Source organism: Larus michahellis, chromosome 7, assembly GCF_964199755.1.
Source record: "Larus michahellis chromosome 7, bLarMic1.1, whole genome shotgun sequence".
Lineage (NCBI taxonomy): Eukaryota > Metazoa > Chordata > Aves > Charadriiformes > Laridae > Larus > Larus michahellis.
This window is the reverse complement of record NC_133902.1, coordinates 51060005-51082361: the sequence shown is the minus strand read 5'-3', so window position 1 is coordinate 51082361 and position 22357 is coordinate 51060005. Positions and strand designations below refer to the sequence as shown.

Genomic DNA, 22357 nt, shown 5'->3' with positions numbered 1-22357 from the left:
CTCTTCATATTTTAGAAATCTGTCGCTTTCTCTTTAAGCTCTTCAACACTGTGATTTTTTTCAGTGTGTTCTCTTTAATGTTGTACTAATTCATTCAAAATTGTTTACATTATGTTTGAGATTTCTAAACATATATTATTTGCTAAATATAAATCTGATTCAAAGCTCTCTACAGTTGCAGCATCTTTCCACCCGTTTATGAGTTCTGGACCCTAGCACCATATTACATCAGTTCTTATGGGAATACGTGAACAGGTAAACAAAAAAATGCATCACGAGGCATGTATTTACAAGGTTCCAGTAAAAATTCTGGAGATTTTGCTGTGTCAGCCAATTCAGAATGGATCCAGAAGAGTGAGCCATTTTTGGTCGTTGTAGCTAAAATTTGGGCCAGGTACAATCCCAAATTCTTCTTTGACAAGATCTTTGCTTGAGTGATGCTGTATCTTGACTACACCAGTGAAAAATTTCAGCGGACACTGAAGCGTTTGCTGAAATTTCTCAACCCTTTTGTTTATGTTATAGGATTACTGTGTTTAAGACACAGGCAATTAGCAGCAGTAGTGTACCCACGTGGAAGCCTCCAGGGTCAAGATCCTGCTAATGGGAACTGACATCTTGCTGTCCCTAGAGAATGCAAGAGTAGGCAACACAAAGTGTTGTTTTTCTAAATAACCTGTGGTAATATTGCACAAATCACTCCCTCAAGTCCCTAGCTATGCAAATTATTTATGTTTGTGCTTAAAGATAAAGTTTGGACAGACCTATCCAAATGCTGGCTTGTATCTTGCAAGGAGATGGGGTAGGAAGGACTAAAGCATTCTTTATATCCCTACATGATTCGCATAAAGTATTATTAATTGAGTTGCTAATGAGAGGCAATATCAACATGTGAATATTCCAGAGTCTTTTAATATCAATTAAAAATCAATAATCCCTCAGCAATCCTTGTACATCTAGAAACAATTAGAGTTTTCCAAGGATATATACACAACTTACGACATTAAAAAATGAACTAAAAGTTATTCTATATAAAACTGAGTGGCTTTAATACATTAATATCAAATATTAAAATGGTGTGACATATTAAAAATTGTTAAAATATTTTTTTAACCAAAAAGCAAATATGAAATGTGGCTCCAAAAATGTGAATGTAAGAAGTATCCTTATTATTTGGCTTACTCCTCTCTAAAGACATCAGACACGTATAGAAGCAATGAAAATAAAAACGTAGGGTAAAATACTGGCATTCTTTAAAACTATATCCCTCCAGAGATGCAAAATCTGAAAAGGTGCACAGTAGAACAAGAAATTACAGGCTTTTGTTTTTATTGTTTTCCACTGAAGAATGTGAAAAAAGCACTGTTTTAAAAAGATGTTTTTGTTTTCTAGGGTCCCTCTGAAGAAGTCTTGCTGGAAAATTGGAGATATCTATATATACCGTCTCTGTGCATGTAAAATGGATATTTACAGAACAAACTTGTTTGCACTAGCAAGGAAGACTTACACAGGAGAATATAAAGCTACTCAAGCATAATAAGGACAGTATATGTAAAAACATGAGTATTTTTTAGTTCTTCTAGGTAACTTTATTTACTAATCCAGATGCCCCACGGCATTTTCTCTACATGGCCTGGGCTCACAGGTGCAGAGAGATGTACCAGCATGCCACAGTTATTCATCTTTTTTGGCAGGGAAGCCTAACTTAGAGGGGTAAGGATCACAAAAAACAGCAGCCACACGGACAGATGGAGTGGGTGGTTTAGGTAATGTGAAGTGAGGAGAACATCCGTAAAGCGACCATGTCCATTTTTGCTCCTGTGTTGGCTGAAGCTGTGTACCAGAAAATCCATGCCACCATCTCTAGGCTAATGACACTTCTCTTCCTTTCTCCTCTCCCTGAGATCATCTCTTACAGATCTTGAGCCTTGCACTTATTTTCCTGAGGCTAACTGACATGATTTTCCATCTCATCTCCAGGGCTCTGAGCCACCTTCTGCTGTGACAGTCATGGTTAGCTCGGGTGTCCTGATTTTTTCTGTGTCTGTTGTTCTCCTCTCCTGGGACAAAAGGCAATGATGACTAATGACCAGGCAGCCTTAAAAAACACAGAACATTCATTCAACACCAAACCATTTAAAAGAAAACAGAATTTAATGCCTTGGATGTATGTTTAGCTTTCCAAGATGCCCAGCTGGTAGATCGAACCTCTTACAGATTTTTCCACAGCAGCTGTGCTCCTGGGCAGCTGCTGGCAGCTGGCCACCAGCCGTGCGGCAGTTTGTTATCTCTTCAGTCAGAAGAGTTGGGCTCTTCCATCTTCCTCAGTGACAGATATAGACTCCTGGAGGTGAGTCATTTCCCTGACGTCGCTCATGAACTTGCCAATGCACACTAATGTGAAATTTCCTGCAGAGGCCCCATCAAGGGAGAGCTTCGCACGTGAATAACCCGCAGGCTGTTATTCTCCCTCTGCCGTAACCACACGGATTAAGTATGCTGTTAAGGAAGGGGCAGACGGGATAAATCCCTACATTTCACAATTCTACACACCTGTTATAAGAAGTTTCCCATGGGATAAGAGCTCTATGATTTCTAATCAGTTCTACATTTGATAAAAGCCTGGTACAATGTTTTACATTCTAAAATGCATATGGGGGGTGTTCTCAGATATCAGCAATTTCAGCGTTCCTTTCAAATACTCTTGCCATCAATTTTAACCTCAATTCCCTGCCTATTGCTATCTGTAATAAAATCGAAACCACGGTTGCACATTTCAGACAAATAAAACTATCAAAGCTATAGCAAACTGAAAGAATTCAGTGGGCTGAAAAATATCAATAAGAGAAGTATTTGGTAGCAATATAAACAAAGATGAAATTTTAATTAAAGTGTACAAGATTAGATTAGTGACAAAATCAGGGGTGATTTTAGACACCCGTGTTTCTGGTGGGCAACTTGACAATTTTCTTCTTTGGAAAAAGATGAACTTCCAGTTTCTGGAAGAAAGGTACTTTAAAGGTGCTGAGGTATCAGCCTCTGCTTCCCCAGTCCCTCCTCAAATCACCTCTTTTGCAACTAAGCATGTTTTGGTAGAAGTAAAAGCAAAACTGTAATATCGTCAAATTTCTATGATTTTATGACATTGTTACAAGTTGTAACTCATCCCAAGACAAAGCTTCTAACATAAGTCTAAACTGATGATTCAGGAGGCATTATACTACAAAGGGCTTCAGTTTTGCTGAATTTCATCCTCTCGAATTTTGTGCAACAAGGAAGACAGAGCAGCATACAACCCATGACACAGTCCTGCCGGCATGCTGTCTCTCTACGTCTCTAGATTACAAATATCAAAAAATAAAAACCGGACTGTACATTTTACAGGAAAAATCATTTAAACTTCCATGAAATGCCTAGCAAGTATCTGCACGGTGTAGTTTGAAGAAGCTATGGTTTAAAGATGTTATATATATATAAGTACAGTTTGGCCTTAGCTCCTTGACCATAACAGAAGGAAGCTAAAGGCACTCTAAGGACCTTGTCATATCTGAGCTTTTCAAATGCAGATGAAAGAAAAGCATCTCTGTCCTCCTGTAGTCCAAACAACAGTGCTATTTCAGTCACACTGAAGTCAAGTTTTCTCTCCTAAGGAGAGTCATTTTGTTGTCAAAGCCCTCTCAGAAACCCCTTCTTGAGAGTTTAGCCTTGAACTTTCTCTGTATCCTTTGGGTCAATCCCTGCTTAAGCCTGATTGTCAGCACCTGTGAAGTTTTTGTCACAAAGGAGGGAGAGTTGCTCCTGATGTATTGTTAATTGCTTGCCTTTAGAATCATATAATGGTTTGGGTTGGAAGGGACCTTAAAGATAGTTTTGTTCCATCCACCCACCATGTTTCATGATGTATTATTGGTAACCAAAACACATATTCCAGGTATCTTTGTCACTACTATCCAGAGTTGAGTTAGCAGGTAACTACAATTTCTGTAATAGCTTTTTAGAATAGTTGTAAGTGACATGGAACATCACTGTTCCAGGAAAACGTTCAGTAGACACAGTTCAAAGACTACATATGATTTATTGGAAAACTGCTTAAGAAGAGTAAATCTTCCTTTTGCAAATATGTTTATATAATACCATCTTCCAAAAATGGTCCACAAAAAGGCTATCTAACAAATCACAGGCTATGACAGAATGTCACATCATTACTCTCATATTTGTTATTTTCTATATGACTTCTAGAGAAGAAGAATTTTTATTACTCTACCAGAGGGATGAGTAAATAGATCACAGAAAGACCTAAATGACAACAGTCTGCCCTTAAATTACCCACAATTTCTAGCCTGAAACTATTACAGATGTCCATGATAACCTGTAGCAGCTACTCAGTTTCTGGGAAAACGATGTATTAGCTATTGCATTTTTGACTCTGACCTTTCTATTATTAGTTATCAAAATCTGCCTTTGACAGTCATCAATTGCACAGTGTGTCTTTTTATAAAATGAACTCTATTCCTGCTTTTTCCTGTCAGAGGGAAGAGACTGATAGCACCAGAATTCATCCTGTGGCATTTCTGAACAAACCCAGCTAGGAGGCTGGTAAACAGAAGGCTTCCACTGTGTTCCTGACCTGGCCACCTTCATTTGGTCCTTGTCCCTTTGCGGTAACTTGCCCAATTTCATATGAATAGGAAGTTTGCTAGAGGGTTTCTAAACATCACCTGTTGGAGAGCCGATAAGTATGCCTGGGATGCACCTCAGGAGCCCCTGGGGCTCTGCCATGAACCAGAACAAACAGAGCTGGAAAACAGGAAAGAGTTGTTCTGTTTCTTACTTTATCCTGATCATTACCATTTCCAATCAGCCACCTGTGCCTTATCCCCATGCTTCTTTTATAGATTATGGGTTACTTGAAATAGCTGCTACTATTTTATAGTATTTTACAGTAGTATAAAACAAGCTGAGAATGCATTTTGAGCTATTTTCACAACTCCTAAATATGTACGTGCATCTCCTACCCTAACTGTGGATGGAAAGAAAAAGCACATTACCATATCAGTATACCTCACAGTCCTCTTGTAATGCACGGGGTTTTGTTGTTATTGTTCATGCTCCACAGTTGGGCGCTGTGTCACTGAGAAAATAAATGGCCAAGCCAAACAGAGAACTTGGGACAATGAAAGGCAATGATGCTACTTTTCAGGAGACCCATGTTAGTAATTCAAACTTTGGGCTGTCTTTCCTTGGTGACTAATGTAGAATACTGCACAGTTAAGCTTCCTGGAAAGGTAAGTTATTACTTGGACAAACCATCAGGACCAGTGTTTTCAACAGGGATCAGAAAGAGGAATCGCATCTTGAGAAAATATTTCTCTCTTTAACATGGAAGAAAATAAATGAACTACCTGCTTGGACATTGTAATTATTCTTGATACCATAGTATCAGACAGACTAAAGAAATATGGAAGATATTGTACAATTAATATTTTTTTTCTCTTTTACCAAAACTCTGAAGAGCAAATCTACTTTTCCTTAGATAACTTTAACCGAAGTATATTTAATAAGTGCTAAGTACAGCTAGAGTGTTACCAAACTTCTTCCCCTAGCATGGCTGGTCATTAAGCTGTCATTAAATCTGTACTCAACCATTTCTCTTTAAAGTTTGCCATGATATTACTGAACATTTTTTTCTTTCCCCTGTGCAGTAACTCCATGGTTAACTCCCCAGCCCCAGCAATGGAAGGAATACACTCACTGCTCTCCTCCATTCATTTCTTTTTCTTTCTGTCCATAAACTCTGACATTTCAAAAGGCTTAATCTTTTGTTAGTTTGAGCTTTCCAAAAGCTGTGGGTCAACTCAATATTGGGTGAACATTTTGGCATAATGGGTGCCCCATTAAAAAGTGCATATAACCGTTAGCAACACCACGGCTCTGTCACTCTGGTGGGAAGCTCTGGCTGACGTGGGTTTTGAGGTTGCCTCATCAGTCCTTCAATCCATACGTGCCTAGCCCCCGCTGCCTGACTCACACGTGTCAGGTTCAGACCAAAGATAAAAATGTATTGTACCCTGCCCGGAAAGATCTCTCGCTGCTAATCCTAGTTTGCAAGCACTAAAATACACCAGAAATAATGTTTTGCGCAAGTAGGTTTATAGTTGCTTAGGTATCTTAAACTTCCATTCCAACTCTTTCGAGTTGAACTTTTGTAGTCAGTTGAATTTAATTGTAGCTGGGTCCAGTTCAGGATTTGAGCTGTTACAATGATTGCTTGCTTTGATTTCATCAGCATTTCTACATGCTGTCAGCCTTTCCTGCAGTATAATATACTTTATATCTGGGAATGTCCGTCTAAAGAAATTATAGATTTCTGTAGGAGGAACAAATATCTTAACTTTTTCATGTTTTCATATGTTGTATGGCTATATTTAAGTATAAATATTTTAAGCACTGTACTCTAAGATGAAACTAGTGATCTTATCCTGTGGGCTTATCGTCCCTTTTGATAGTATCTCTGAAGTCATGGTACAGTATTACCATTGCTAGTAACAGGCCATAAGCTAGGTGCTGAGTTTGCAAGGCCTCAGGACAGAGGCTGATCAGGCTTGCTCTGTCCGAGTGTTTCTCATCCTGTCTGCAGCTTTGTTTTACTCGGTTTAACTGTGGCAGCAATTTCCCTAATTGACCAGGCATCTGTGGCTAATTTATTTTACTTTTGTTTGTCTTTGTGTGCTACAACCCTAGTTTGGTATAGACAACACTAACAAGCACTTGTTCTATGCAGAATGAGATATTTAGAGCTAACAGCATAACACAGCGTAGAGAAACACAGGCTGGTACGAGAGCTGGGGCTCAGAAAAGGGGAAACACACGACGCAGTGAGAGGAGAGGGGGCATGGGGTGGACGCAAGTGGTGTTTCCCAGGGCTCAGTATTGGGGCTGTTTCTGTTTAACATCTTTATCAACCTGGATGAGGTGATCTAGTGCACCCCCAGTAAGTTTACAGATGACACCAAGTTGGGTGGGAGTGTTGATCTGCTTGCGGGCACGATGGCTCTACAGGGGAATCTGGACAAGCTGGATCAATGGGCCAAGGCCAATGGTATGAGATTCAACAAGGTCAAGTGCCGGGTCCTGCACTTGGGTCACAACAACCCCATACAGCGCCACAGGCCTGGGGAAGAGTAGCTGGAGAGCTGCCTGGGAGAAAAGGACCTGGGGGTGTTGGTCGACTGCCAGCTGAATATGAGCCAGCAGTGTGTCCAGGTGGCCAAGAAGGCCAACAGTATCCTGGCCTGTATGAGGAATAGTGTGGCCAGCAGGGCTAGGGAAGTGATTGTCCCCCTGTACTCGGCACTAGTGAGGCCCCACCTCAAATACTGTGTTCAGTTTTGGGCCCCTCACTACAAGAAAGACATTGAGGCGCTGGAGTGGGTCCAGAGAAGGGCAACGGAGCTGGTGAAGGGTCTGGAGAGCAAGTGTTACGAGGAGTGGCTGAGGGAGCTGGGGTTGTTCAGCCTGGAGAAAAGGAGGCAGAGGCAGACCTTATCACTCTCTACAGCTACCTAAAAGGAGGGTCTAGCCAGCTGGGGGTCGGTCTCTTCTGCCAAGTAACAGGCAATAGGACAAGAGGAAACAACCTCAGGCTGCACGCGGGGAGGTTTAAGATGCAGATTAGGAAAAAATTCTTCATTGAAAGGGTTATGAAACATTGGAAGAGGCTGCGCAGGGAAGTGGTGGAGTCACCATCCCTGGAGGTAGTTCAAAGACGTGTAGATGTAGTGCTGAGGCCACATGTTTTAGTGGTAACTTGGCAGTGCTGTGTTAATGGTTGGAGACTCCATGATCTTAAAGTCTCTTCCAACCAAAACGATTCTCTAATTCTATGACTCTAGGATGGGGCACGAGCTGGCACTGGAGACCCCATGGCTATAAACAACTTATCCATGGTTAAAGACAAGCAGACCTGGAGCTAGACAAAAACGATTTTGGAGGTTGCAAAGAAAACAGAAAAAGTATCTAACACATGGACAAGTTATCATATACAGTAAGTTAATTTGGAAACTACATGGAGCTGCAGACAATGAAGAGAGAAAAAGGTGTAACATTGCAGTAGCAAACATAAAAATGATCCCACCAGGATCCTAGTGTGAGGAAGAAGAAAGCGTGAAAATTAACATGTTTCTTGATTTAAACTGTTATGTTTTCAATTGTCCTTATGACAAATCCTTGTCTATATATGCAAAGTGTATTTCCTCCTTGCCTACAAACAAGGTTTTGAGCATAACAGTTCCTTTACAGTGCTGTAAGGTCCAATAAAGGCCCCAACACAATGGTTTTGAGCAGTTCCATTCACTTGTATGTATTGATTTTAGTCCCAGGTTCAGGTAAACTGAATTATTAAACAGCACTGCTGAATATCTTAAGTTAGCTGAAAAACAGAAACTTGCTTTTGGCAACAAAGAGGGTCGGGCTTAAGGAAATAAAAATGAAACACAACCACCTCCATATCTCCAGAGCTACACCCCAAATTCTGAATGCCGATTTGCCCATTAATAATGTAAGAATTGAGTTCTTGTATCTCTTTCCCATGCTACTATCCCTGATATTTATTTACGAATATTCGTTGGCCAATACAGCACTCAGAACAGGTACTAACTTCCTTAGGGTTAAGAATGAGAGGATAATCAGAAAGAAGCTCATAGGAAAAGAGAATAAACATATTCCTCTCTACAGCAGAATTATTTTTTTGTGTGTCTTTCAATTCATCTTGTCTTCTCTTTTAATTTGCTCCTTATTTCAAAGAGAATTGTAGAAACCCCAGCAAAAGCATTCCCAAACCCAGAATATGATATCCCAAACCTGAGATCAGAAGTTCAGAGGTTGACACTTGTAACAAAATGATCACCTGCGGCTCATGGGATTAATGGCACTTTTTTTCAGTCTGGATGATATGTGAAAGCAAGTGGGATCATTTAAATCTATGCCAAGAAACACATTTTGTCTTGTAGAGGATTTAGAAATTGATACTATTATTTTGTTGAAGAAAGGATTCTTCCCCCTGTCCCTAAAACTATAACAGAAAAATACGCCATGGGTCAAAGGGTGCTTTTTATTGGGACAATTTTCTTTGTCTTGGAAGTTGGACAAGTTTCTAGAGACTTATTCTGCTTTTAAAACTGGAATTAGGCATCCCAATGATTTCTCAGATTCACTTAATTAAACAGTCCTTTAATTATCCAAGTGCTGCTTCCTTTCTTTAAACCAGTACAGATATGAAAACTCTATTACTTGCCCTCTTTCCCTGAGGATAATTGATCAACTAGATTAAGATTCTGCCACTGCATGCAGGAGAAACAAAATCAGAATAGTAACATTTTCGTACTAGCTATTTTGAAGGCTAACAGACCAGGTAGGAAGATAAATTCTCAGACACACCAAATGCCTCTTGATCACAGCAGCAGTCCAAGGCCTCAGTGATAAACTTCATCTCTTTTCACCTGTCTGCAGCAAGAGTGGGAATTAGTTTGCCCCAGCGGCCCAATAATAAGGTTGCATGAATGATGCTTATATTTTTTTTCTTACATTTATATGATATCAGTGCTTAAAAACGTTTAAATTGAAGGGCAATTGTGAGACATGAATAAAAGATCATAAGATGTAAATGAGAGTAAACGAGGTGAGGATACAAAATGCCTTCCCTTTACTCAGGGAAGATTAAATATACAGGTAACAAGCTGGGCATCCCTGCTGTATGGGAGCTGAGCTAACTACAAGATGCATGGGAAAGATAAAGAATAGTACTGATTGCCAGGCTGCCCTGTACATAACTGTGTCTCATTGGCCTATTCATACTCCATTTCCTCAAATAGCACAACACCCAAGAGCTGGAAAGGGGTAGGAGAAAAAGTGGAAAACCTTCCTTGAACAAAACGTAATGCAACGCGGTTGGTTTTTTTCTCCCCGTTAAACTCCACTGAAACAAGAACAGAACAGCTTTAAGGCACTGGTACAGTGCAAGCAAACAAAGCAACAGCAGGATGGTGCAGTGGACCTCCAGAACCACGGATGGTCTCCTACTCTTCCAGCAGATAGGCAGCAATCTTACCCAGTTTAAGAAACAGAGGGAGCACAGCATGCCCTTGGACAGCTATGGGAGAGCTGCATGTCTTATTTCCGGGAATGTTACTTCTCTGCATACTTAACACAAAATTAGATTTTACACCAGTGAAACACTAGAACTCAGTTCAATAAAGGAATCACTTCTGTATTATCAGTTTAGCAGAGTAGCAAGAGAGAGAGGTTTTTTTAAAGTTGATTTATAAAAACAGTTTTTAATCAGCTCTGGCAGCTAATTAAGTTATTTACAATTATGTAACAGCACTGCTTATTATAGACCCTAAAATACCTAGAGAGAAATGGTTTATTCTGGAAAACTTGTCAATTTTGCCAAGATCCCATTCTATGGTTTTATTCTCACTTCATACAGTTTAATTTTTCTTTTTTTTTAATTCACATCAAAATGCATGAATTTTCACCCAGGTGGAGTGAATTCTTTCAGGCAACATCTTGTGGTAACTCAAAACTGTCCTTCAATCTACTTTTTAGACAGACAGACAGGGTGAACATTTTAAAAACTTTGGAGATTTGGTTTTGTTATCATGAATTTAAAAGTTTCCCTCTATCTGTGTCGTGGTTTGACCTCAGTTGGCAGATAGGACCATGCAGCCGCTCACTCACTCCCCCCACTTGGGACTGGGGAGAGAGTCAGAAAAGTGAGAAAACTCATGGGTAAAGCAAAAGCTGCACGCACAAGCAAAGCAAAACAAGGAATTAATTAATTGCTTCCCATCGGCAGGCAGGTGTTCAGCATCTACAGGGAAGCAGGGCTCCATCATGTGTAACAGTTACTTGGGAAGACAAATGCCATAACTCTGAATGTCCCCACCACTCTTCCTTCTTCTTCCCCCAGCTTTATATACTGAGCGTGATGTCCCATGGCATGGAATAGCCCTCTGGTCAGTTCGGGTCAGCTGTCCAGGCTGTGTCTCCTCCCAACTCCTTGTGCACCCCCAGCCTACTCACTGGCAGGGTGGTGTGAGGAGCAGGAAAGGCCTGGACTGCTCAGCAACAAATATAAACACCAATGTGCTATCAAAAGTATTTCTCATCCCAAATCCAAAACATAGCACTACATCAGCTGCTAGCAAAAAAGTTACCATCTAAACTCTATCCCAACTGAAACCATGAAAATCTGCAAAACTTTCTAAGGTAGACTTACTTTGTGGAAGAAATACTAAACCAGCATCTGGATCCTCCAGTTTCAGTGCAAATAGGCTGTCAATACTTGAGCAGTGAAAGGTCGCACACCCTAGGTGGGTCAGCTGGCCTGGAACTGCCTCTCTGCATATAGTAACATAGCACCAGTGATGCTGACAATTGCAGAATCGTAACAGAAATATGAAGATTGATACAAATGGAGAAGAAATGGGAGCAATAGGAGAAGAGCAGCTATAGCAGGAGCAGGTGCTGATGGCTCCTGGATTAACAGGTCATCCAGAGCCCAGCACTCAGGAGGATGTGCAGCTTCCTGGGACATGTGAACCAGGAAGCCAGGAGGGAAAGGACTGTGAGTAAATCCTTATGACTCAAAGAGGTGGGATAGGATGGAGAAGCAGAATGTCACAACTGCTGTCAGCTCCTAACAGGTGGAGAAGACATCCAAAACAAACACATGGTCATCAACCTAAGAACCCAGGAGATACAACACAGATCTGCTGGTGCGTATCTTGTCCTCTTTTTCATTGCAAAAGCCCTGTTCAGATCACCCGGATACACATCCTGGTACGGACACCTCTTGGTGCTTAAAAGTATATGGATGTGAGAGGGTGAATGTGAGATTATATTTGTCTTGAAATGAAATCATCTTCCTCTCTTACAACGTCTTGCACTGGACACTTGCTACAATGCTGCAATATCATACCCTACACAATCTAACTAGGGAAAGGAAATATATTTGATATGCGTAGATGTTTACTACTTGCACACGAGAAACACCCAGCTAAGGAAGCAGAAATTGCTTTGAACTTTTGCTGTAAATATTTCTGGAAGCTATGAATGAAAGAGAGTTGGAGAAAGAAATTGGCGCTCTGCTTAAATTCTTACACAGTGTAGAAAGCAACATGTCCCCTTGAATTTGTCTGAAAATGCAGTTAATTCATTTTGAGGTGAACGTTAATGAAAACACAGACTACCGATCCTTGGAAGAGCCAACCAATATTTGCTCACCAGTTGCAGAAACAGTAATATCCAGTAGGCCTTCAGCATTTCCTCTATATTTTGGAAAACCTAAAGAGGAAAGACAACTCATAAATAATATCCCTCACGGTCTCTTTCACAAATCTTATCTGTAGAGTTTCCAAGACATTTTTGGACAAATATACTGCAGAAACAGATGCAAACATGAGATGTGTATAATTCAAAGCACTACGTTTTAGGGGATCTGTTACCAAAATGCACTATAAATAAAACTAGGGTTTACTTGTGCCAATATAAAAATTAATTTCGCAGAGCAATATAATCATTATAGTTGATTAAAGCCAAATAGTTATGTGTATGCACTTTTGGAGGACGTACTCCGATTACACTGTTCTTTAAGTCAACAAATAACCATGTTAACTTACTTTTTCTGCCTGCTACACATGAGTCTCCCAAGTGCTTTTCAAGAACCATGCATTTGTTTATTCCTTTTTCTACTGAGAGACGCTGAAAAGGTCTGAGTTTTTACAGATGCAAAGAACATAAACCAGCTACTTTAACTCCCACTCTTCCTCTCCAAACACTGATCACTGCAGTGCTCATACCTGAGACTTCTATGTACTGAACGACAAAACAAGGTTTCCAAAAGTAAACTACTGTGAGAAGACCCACAAAGACTCAAGACTTGTGTCTGACGGAATCTTGAATACCGTCAGCTTCAATTACTTTAGAAGGTAAAAAGCTTGATTTCCAAGACTATCTTTGCCTCTGTGTTGTTCCCCTGAAATCTATAACTGTTAGTTAACAAAGAGTTGACAAAGGCGAGGTCACAGTACTGGAAATGTTGATGATTATCAAGTGGGCAAATATCTTTTTGGGAGATCAATTAAAGCCTGTCACAGAAGGTTGAACAATTATTTCAATTTATGTATATCCTGATTTTATGGGTATTTGCCATTTCCGTGAAAGCTACTTTTTACAGAACAGTTTTGTTTATATAAAGGTTGCTCTGGCAGAAATACTCAGAGAAACTGAATCCCTTTGAAGAATCAAGGACAAAATAGGTTCATTTCAGCAAGGTCTAATTTGCGTCTCTCTCTTCAGAAGGTGCTGGATCAGATCAGCACAGAGCATGCTGCCACTGTCATTGCAACTCACTTCCAAACAAACTCACACCGCACATCTGAAAACAAGTCTTAAACTGAACAAATATAGTTTTTCATCTGTGATAGGATTTTTTTTTTTAAAACAAACAGAGGTCTAGTAGTTTACCTATGCGAGAAACTTTTAATTAAATAGCTGCTGTGGGTAATTAAGCATGCCTTTCATTTGCTGACTACGGATAGACAAACTGCCTGCTCAACTTCCAGAACAATAAATTAATTTTTTTTTTTTTTTTTTTAGGTGCGTGCTTAGCGAAAGCCTAAAATCCACAGATTTCTGGTCTACGTGGTGTGGAAGCCAGGTAAGGAGGACTGATGCTTTCAAGCGCACGTCTTCCTTCTGGAGAAAAGGAAGTCCTAGCAGAACCTCCACAAAAATTTGAGAACAGTCAGTGTTGTTCTATGATTTGATATGACTTTACACACACCTTTTCAGAGTTACAGATGTGAATGCGGAGCCTGTTGTAAATATTACTCCAGTTTTAAGGTCATCTTTAAAAAAAAAGATGCTGCAACTGCAATCCAAAAGACCATCAACCTCCATCTCCGCAATTCCCACTCCATTCATCCAGCCTAAGGCACATTCGTTCGGACGCCTCTGCATTAGCTGGGCTGGAGACAGCCCTTCAGAAAAGTTGGATTTCGAATTCCACGTGACTTCACACCTCAGCCCTCACGGCAGCTCCCTGCAGCAACATACCGGGACATCACCAGCTGTGTACACAACTAACCTGTGCTGCATGTTCACCTGAAAAACGTTAACAGAAAGTTGAGGAAGTGTTAATAAAGGAAACATTTATGAATTACTTAACTGCATATTGAAACTGCCTGATGACATTTTTATAAACTCTGTGAGTAGAGTTTAAACGGGAGCCGGCTAGGCTGGTGACCTAAAGGACCTCGAGTAGGTAGAAATCAAACAGTGCTGGCACAGATAGTTGCTCGAGGAAGTTTTAACAACAAACCTTCCTTTCAGATAAATTTTAGATAGAAAAATTATGTTGATTTAAATTTTGAAAAGCTCACAGGGTTTTTTGCCCTCCCCCCCCCCCATTTTTTTGTAAGACCAAATGTAGCGGAATAAACTCCAATATCCTTTTCTTGACAATTTCAATTAAAAAGTTGAAATGAAATCTGGAGACAGTACCCTGTAACACGGTACGCATACTTTGGTAGGTAACCAAATGGTGGTGGGATATCACATGCATTAATGGTGTAATCTAAAAATCTGAACATCCACTTCACTTCACCAAAGTCCCTAAGCTATACAGAGATATGCCACAGTAGAGGATTTCGCTTCCATCCCTAGAAAGTTTTTATTATTCAACAGAGCTGGCAGAAGCACAGCTCATGCTGTGTCAGTGCCTGATGCTATTATTGATGGCAGATAAGCTGTCCTCTCTATCAGAAATATTTTTGGACTCCCATTTATAATAAATCAGTTAGTTCCTTACATGCAAGTGTGCCAGCAACTCCAAATGCTACCTACTTTTTGTTGTGTTAGTTTTTTAAGTCAATCAAACAGCCAAGACAGAGTGTTCCAAAATGCTCGAGTTCCTTGAAATTTTTGGGTTTGTATTTTGGAAAGCATCGCTTTCAGTTCCACTGAATAATTTGAATTTGTCTAGAATGATTTAGAAGTGGCTTAGAAGAGCTTGAAGAAATCTGTAAGCACCTGCTTTAAAGCAGCCTCTTGTTTTCGGTCTGTGTTAGGCCCTTGTCAATACCAACCGTTATCACAGAAATTTTCCTTCCACAGGGTTTCTTGCAAGACTGGAAAGAGCTACAATTTAAGTTTCTTTCTGGCTTTCGCAGGTTGAAGAGAGCGCTATGCCCTGAAGCCCAAGGTCTTTCCTTTCTCCATGCATACCACAGTAATTCTGCATTTTCTCATAATATATGCACCACTAACCAAGGGTTAGTGCTGTGGGTCCCATGGGTCCCTGCTCCTCAGCAAAGCTTATACAACCTGACAACAACCGGTGTTTGAATGAAGATCACAAGAGCTCGCTGCAACAAGCTCCATGGGACTTTTACTAATATAAACTCTGCAGAGTAAAGGAAACTAGAGTTTAGAAATCAGTCTTTGTAGCTAAAACCAGGAATGGAAAAAACAAATTCCTAACATGCCCTCAGTAATGTCCTTTTCATTTGTGGTCCTTATCATCATAGCACCATGTTAATATGCATTCAAACATTAGCAACATAAATAGCAGTGAATTAAGTTTCTTTACAGTTGTGGCCAGCTCTAAAAGGAAAATGATTACTCAACTCAATTTTGCTTTTATGTTTGCCATTACAAGGCAGCTATTTCTTAGCTATTTCTTTCTATAGACTATAAATTCTGTCATTTGTCATCCAAACCATTCGTAGGAAATAAAATTGCGGTGGAGATCCTAGTTTCAGAAAATTAGCTAGTTTACTTCTCACCAGTTTTTGAATGCAAGGAAAGCATTTTTTTCCCCAGGTATTCAGATTAGGCAGCATTTTATTTTAGGTTTATCACTGCCAGCTTCTGTAAATCTGCAGAACTAGTGTTGCTATTTTGTAGATTTTTTCGATGGATATAAAGAGCAAACCATCATACTGCTATTGAATTTCAAATGGTACCATAAATCTGTTTCGCCTGCAATCTTAATCTGTGGAAAAGAATAATCCAGTCATTTTTCCCACAATTACTAACGACTGCTATTGCAGATTCAATTTTGTCAATGAGATTAAAGGATGAATCTAATCCCATGGAAGTCAGTGGGAGCTTTAAAGCTATGATTTTCATTTTGCTTTCTTAGCTATCCCAAGGACAAAATATTTACCTATAGCAGATCTAAGAATAACTACTATGAGTTTATAGGTTATATTGAAACTTCAAAATTTCTTAGAGCAGGTACAAGAGAAATGCACAAGGAAATCTACTGAAGTTATTATGAAGACAGCATTCCCCTGTAAGTAACTCCTGCAAGGATTTCCAAGAAACAGGAACAGAAAATGTTCCTGGCTAAGTCTGCTGGTGGGGGACTGACCCCCTTGCAAGCTGAAATGGCCACATGTCCCTCAGCACCTCGGGACCAGGACCAGCAAGGGTCTCTGTGGGACGCTCACTGGGGCTGAGCACCAGGAAGGACTCCAGGTTTGGGAGTCAGTTTTCTTGGCTTTGAGTCATTCTTAGGGCAAGAATCTTCCCATATGATCCCACTTGCAATTTCCCCAGCCTAGCACTATGACTGTGACTGTTCTAGCTTTCTCAAAGAAACAAATATTTCCATTTCCTTGTCTAGGTACCTTCAGACAGAAGAAGTTGCTATGCTCTGTTTTCATTTTAAAGTCATTTAAACTGCTATTTTCTCAGTTGTACTTGAAAGTTTTTTGTCAGTTGCACATTTGAAGGCTTTAACAAACATGTTCAACTCAAACATTTACATTTTAAGATCTGTAAGTTTGTCTTAATTGTTAGATTTTCTTACCCAGTCTGTTTAAACTGATAATTATATTTGTCACTCTACTCTTGATAAAATTCCGTCTCTCTGAAAATCTGCATAATGCCCTCAACTACTGATTGCATTCCTTAGGTCTTTGAAATACCATTTGAACTAGCACGTCCCTAAAGCCCTGTTGTTTCCAGGACCACCAATTATTAAGATTGTATCTTGGACAACAGCACATGGACATTTGATTTAACTTTAGTTGCCACCTGGGTCCATATAAAAGAAAATCTAGAAGCTACTGATTACTGATGAGTAACGTCTATATTGCGTATGAAAATGGTTTCTCGTAATAAATGATAATCCCCAGTAGAGGTATGGATGCATTACCTCCTTTAAAATATCCATTACACCACATACTCAAGACTTCCGTTATTTTAAAGAGGATGCTGCTCATGGTATTAATCCATCAAGAAAACTCGGAAGTCACTTCTGAAACTTTCAGTCAATTTACCAGCAAACACTCCTGCGTCAAAAATAGGTTCTCTTTGTTGTACTTTCAGATCTGCCACTACTATGGAGCGGCTTCCAGGTCATGAACATTGATTTCAAATGAATGTATTGTATGTCAGAAAACAATTATAAGTGATAAGTGAAATCTTAGCTTGCAACACTATTCAGCCAATGAAATAAACAGAATAGGAGAAAGCAGATACAACTGTTGGCTTCTAGATTTGCATGAAGGCTTAAATGTACACAACTAGTACATGTATATGACATACAGCAATGAAGCTGCTAATATAGTTTAACTTACAAAATCTGCTCATTTGAATCCCTTAAAAGTAACAGAATGAAAGAAAATAATATACTCTCACATTATTTTTTCTTATTCAACTAGCACACATATTCCAAGCTCAATTCCATGTCACGGTTAGGTTACTGGCTAAAGACAGTTTAAGAAAGGTTAATGTTTAAACAATAAACCAGAATCTCCTTAACCCCACTTGCAACTTATATTCATTGCCATTTTCCAAATGATAATCAACCCGGTCCTGCAAACCAGATTTTGCCTAGCTCTGTGTTCTTATAACTGTTTGGGAGAAATCTGTTCCATTATTCCATCCCTTATTAATGAATCTGTTGGAGAGGAAAACTAAAAAGAATAAAATTAGTTATTTGAAACAATCTCTCCCGGCTGATACGCCTATAAGCTGTAATGAATGGCATCCCCTTTCTAAAGAGGTCTCAGAAATAAAATGAGAAGTAGCTGCTGCTTAGCTAGGTAAAAACAACCAGTGGCCCTCAGTAAGTGTCAGGGGACGTTAAGTAGAAATCCCTGCTGAGAACTGGAGAGAACTGAAAAAAGAGAGACTTCAAGTGCTTGAGTTGTTTGATTTTCCCCAGGAGGGAGAAAAGGAGGGCCAGAAAATTATAGAAAACCCATGTATCGCCATTCCCTACAAACCACAGAGGATGCCTGTGTGGTATATGTATTTGGAGTCTGATCACTGGACACCGAAACTGTGCATCTGCTGATACAGTGGATGGAAAATTCAAAGCAGTCCAAAGGTCACCAGAACAATAGAGACAGGTGTCTTTTACCAAAATTTACTCCAGCCTCCCTGGAAGGGAACAGATCCACAGACTTGCTAATGGTTGTGTCTGAGAGATCGTACTGGTTTCACTACATAAGCAGGGTTTGAGACAACTTTCTGGTTTAGCAATAAAAACAGCCTTGGTTCGTAGGACAAGTTTTCCTTCAAAGTTTTACCATGGATTGATGTCTACTCCCTTCATTGTTTATCAAAGAGCCAGAAATGCGGTCACCAAGTTTAACAAGTAGACCGTTGGTTTTCTAGTGCCAGTGTTTCACAAGTGAACTGGGGAACAACACCTGTCAAGCAGGTATCTAACTGGCTGGAAACCTATAGTCACAGAATCAGTTTATCAGTGCCAAAATGGAAGGTGTAGTGAGCAGTAACTCAGTACTATTCAATATTTTTCATTAGCGACCCTGATGACGGAGTAGCAAGCAAGCTTTTAACTTCACAGACATCCTCAAACTGAGGAAGAGAGGTCTGGAATTCAAAACAAGCCTGACTAACTGGAGAGACAATTGGAGCCGGGGGGGAGGAGGGGAAGAGAAATAAGATGCAATTTCATAAAGGCAAGTGCCACGTTGTACACAGAGACAAATAATAAGCTGTGCAAACTCCAGGTGAGGGATTAGAGGCAAAGGAGCAGGTCAACAGAGAAGCAGCTAGATAATAACATAGCACAGAAGCTACTGAGAGGAAGGCAAAAAATATACTGAGATGTATGGACAAGAGTGTCACGTAAGAGATGGGTGAAGTACAGCAATGTTCTGCTACCCAGTAGGACAGCCTTGAGAAATTACTGTATGTGGCATAAAGCACTAAAGCACTATGCTGCAGTTCAAGTAAGACCAAGCTGGACTTGCTGGACATATTCCAGAGAAGGTGAATGACAATAATCAGCTTCTCAGGAAATGTTAGCGAATATAAGAAAAAAGTCCTAGAATGCTGTTTATTTTGGCTAGGCAAAACTGAACAGGCACATAATGGCTGTAGTCAAGTATATGTAAGTTTTCTGTAATATAGGAGTAATCTATTTGTGATAAAGAGAAGAAGTAACAGCCTTAAGATGGAGTAAGAGAGTGCTCTAGGAATTTCTCTAAATGTCTAACCTGCACCTTTCTCCACTGTGGAACCCTGGTAGAAACTCTGCAAGCTCCATAGCCAGGCTTCATGGATGGAGATTTGAGTTCTGTCACAAATGACGCAGGTATATCTAGTCATGCCTTAGAGCTGGATGATGAGCTAAGCGACCCCCTTGAGATTTCCTTTAGCCTGGGGTCCTGGTTTCAGTCGGGATGGAGCTAACTTTCTTCCTAGTAGCTGCTGTGTTTGGGATTTAGTATTATAATAAAATTGACAACACATATTGGTCTAGTTGTTGCTAAGTCATGTTTATAGTAAGTCGAGGACTTTTTCAGCTTCCCGTAGAAGCTGAGAGGGAGCACAGACAGGACGTGCTGGCCAAAGGAATATTCCATACCATAGACATCATCCTCGGTATATAAATACCATAGACATCATGCTCAGTATATACATGGGGGTTGGCCGGGGGGCAGGAATCCATGATCACTGCTCAGGATGAGCTGGGCAACCGATCATCGGGTGGTGAGAGCAACTGTATTGCATCACTTTATTTTGTTTATTCTTTTACCATTATTATTTTTTTTTCTCTTCCGTTACTGTTCTATTAAACAGTCTTTATTTCAACCCATGAGTTTTTCCCCTCCTTTTCTCCTTCTTCTCCCTGTCCCGCCAAGGGTGGGGGGGGGCAGTGAGTGAATGGCTGCATGGTCCAGATTGCCGGCTGGGGTTAAACCACGACACGTGGATTTCCGCAACCAGGGCAGGCAGTTACTCCAACCATAAAAATAAGGCATTGCTCCATGAGGTCCTATTTGCAACTGTAATTATAGAATTCATCTCACGTGAGCCTTTCATAACGAGTAAAAGGATTCAAATATTAGAAGCAAACTTCAGAGAAAAACAACATATTCCCAGCTGTGCAGGTCTGCCTACCTTTTACAAATATAACCCTCCAGCTAATAACATACGCAAATATACAAAGCAAGTATAAGGAAAGAGGTAAAACAGAAAGCCACCGCTTCCTCTGAGTTTCCTCTTTTCATCACACGTTTATGGGTTTAAATTAGACCTTTATGTGAACCATAGATGGCTCACTGTCACTTGTGCGTTACTGCGTCACAGTGGTACGTTAAAGCCCCATGTAAGAAATAAATATATTTCATAATTAGACTGCTCTAATCTCGGGGAAAGGGATGGTGACACAAACCATAATTTGAATTTGTCTTCATCTTTGAAATTGTGTAATGTTGACTTCTTTTCAACCTGACATGTAAATAGTTACTTTGCTGGGAAGACTGTGGGACCATTAGTCACCTTGATTATGATTCAGGAAACTCTAAAATGAAGCACAATGGGTAACACAGTGCACACTAGTCCAGTTAAGTGCTTATTTTGAGCACAAAACCATACTTCTCTCATAACACTTGTTTCTTCATTTTGAGCTTTAATCGATGTCACGCTGACCCATGCTGGTTGGAGATGACTACGCATTATACAAAGTAATAGGTGAAAAGGTTGTCATAGCAGGCAATTAATAACACAGAAGCAATGAAAACAAATTATTCCCTGATGCACACCTTCTGAAAACTGCGTAACAGAAGGCACAGTCAGCAGTAATATCCATAACAATGAGTATGACCCCCTTATTCAACCTGTTTTCTATCTTATAGGATTAAAATCTAGGTGATTCTGCAATACACATCTACACATGAGCTATTCATCCGCTTCCTTTTTAGGGGAAATTGAAATGACAGGCAGTCCTAGTGCAGAGTTCATCTCACCGTGATAACAGTAATCTAGAGTGCCTTTTTTTTTTTTTCTCCACCCTCTCTCAAGATTTAGACAGGTCTCAAGTCTGGATTTATGCAACTAAAATGACAAAATTCTGTGAATTCTGCTCATATTACATAGCAAACAAGTCAGTGAGCCAGCTATTTAGATGTTGCATCTCCACCTGAGCTGGTTACAGCTGAGGGGGATACAAAAAAACCCTGCTGTATTAGCAGGTAAAACTTACTCCTCCTGTCTTTATCAAGTCTAACAGCAATCATCACTTTTCTTATTCCCAGCGGATTGTGTTTGCTGGGAGATGCACTAAGGCTTTTTGTATAATGTTTCACCTAACAAGTAGTTGCTAATTGCATATCACCTCACCTGATTTAACATACACGGATCAACCCTTCCATACGACTTCATCCAGGGCCTCTTCTCAGATCATGCATAATGCCTACAAGGCTTAATCTCCTCAGCCATGTCTCTAGACAAGCATTTCAGATGCTGAACTTCTCACTGGGTGTGCATGACAGCTGCTCTGAGATTTACAGCTGTCTTTACTTGAGCTATTGAGTTATTGAGCAATTTGGTGCTGCGCTAATTGGCATAACATTCTCGTCACCTTCCCCTATACACAAAAGCTGTTCAATCGGTTCACTTAGACCTAGTTTAAAAATACGTAAAATTACAGGTAAACTGTGTGGTTTAAACATAGGCGTCACAGAAAATTCTTCGGCGCAGCAAAGCCCCTCTTCACTCCTGAGCCAATGTAATCCAGGCTTAATTATACCTTGATTCTCCATGGACCACAGCACAAAGCCAGCAAGCAAGGATGCTTAGGTGATGGGAAAGGCTGTATACCTGGGATACTGATGAATAGCACCAAACTATCAACTTCATTTTTGATGTTAGGACTTTTTGTGTGTCCGCTGTTTAGTAGCATACATAAAACAATGCCATATTTGCTCCAAAGATTGTGAGAAGGAGTGGATGTAGTGGCAGGATACACCTATGTAAAGGCGAGCACTGCTGTCTGACCATGTCTGCCGAAACGTGCACCCTCAAG

At 40.1% G+C, this 22357-nt stretch overlaps 1 long non-coding RNA gene across 4 annotated transcripts in view; it reads right to left on the bottom strand.

The window, feature by feature from the left end:
- LOC141746496 (uncharacterized) overlaps nucleotides 1–22357 on the bottom strand; it is a 219762-nt gene that overhangs the window by 38598 nt on the left and 158807 nt on the right. Inside the window, exon 2 of one of the 4 annotated variants that reach the window (XR_012588377.1) lies at nucleotides 12286–12345. The exons of the other annotated variants lie outside the window; for them this stretch is intronic. This is a non-coding gene — a long non-coding RNA (uncharacterized LOC141746496). The remainder of the gene's footprint in view (nucleotides 1–12285; nucleotides 12346–22357) is intronic. 4 annotated transcript variants of the gene reach the window in all.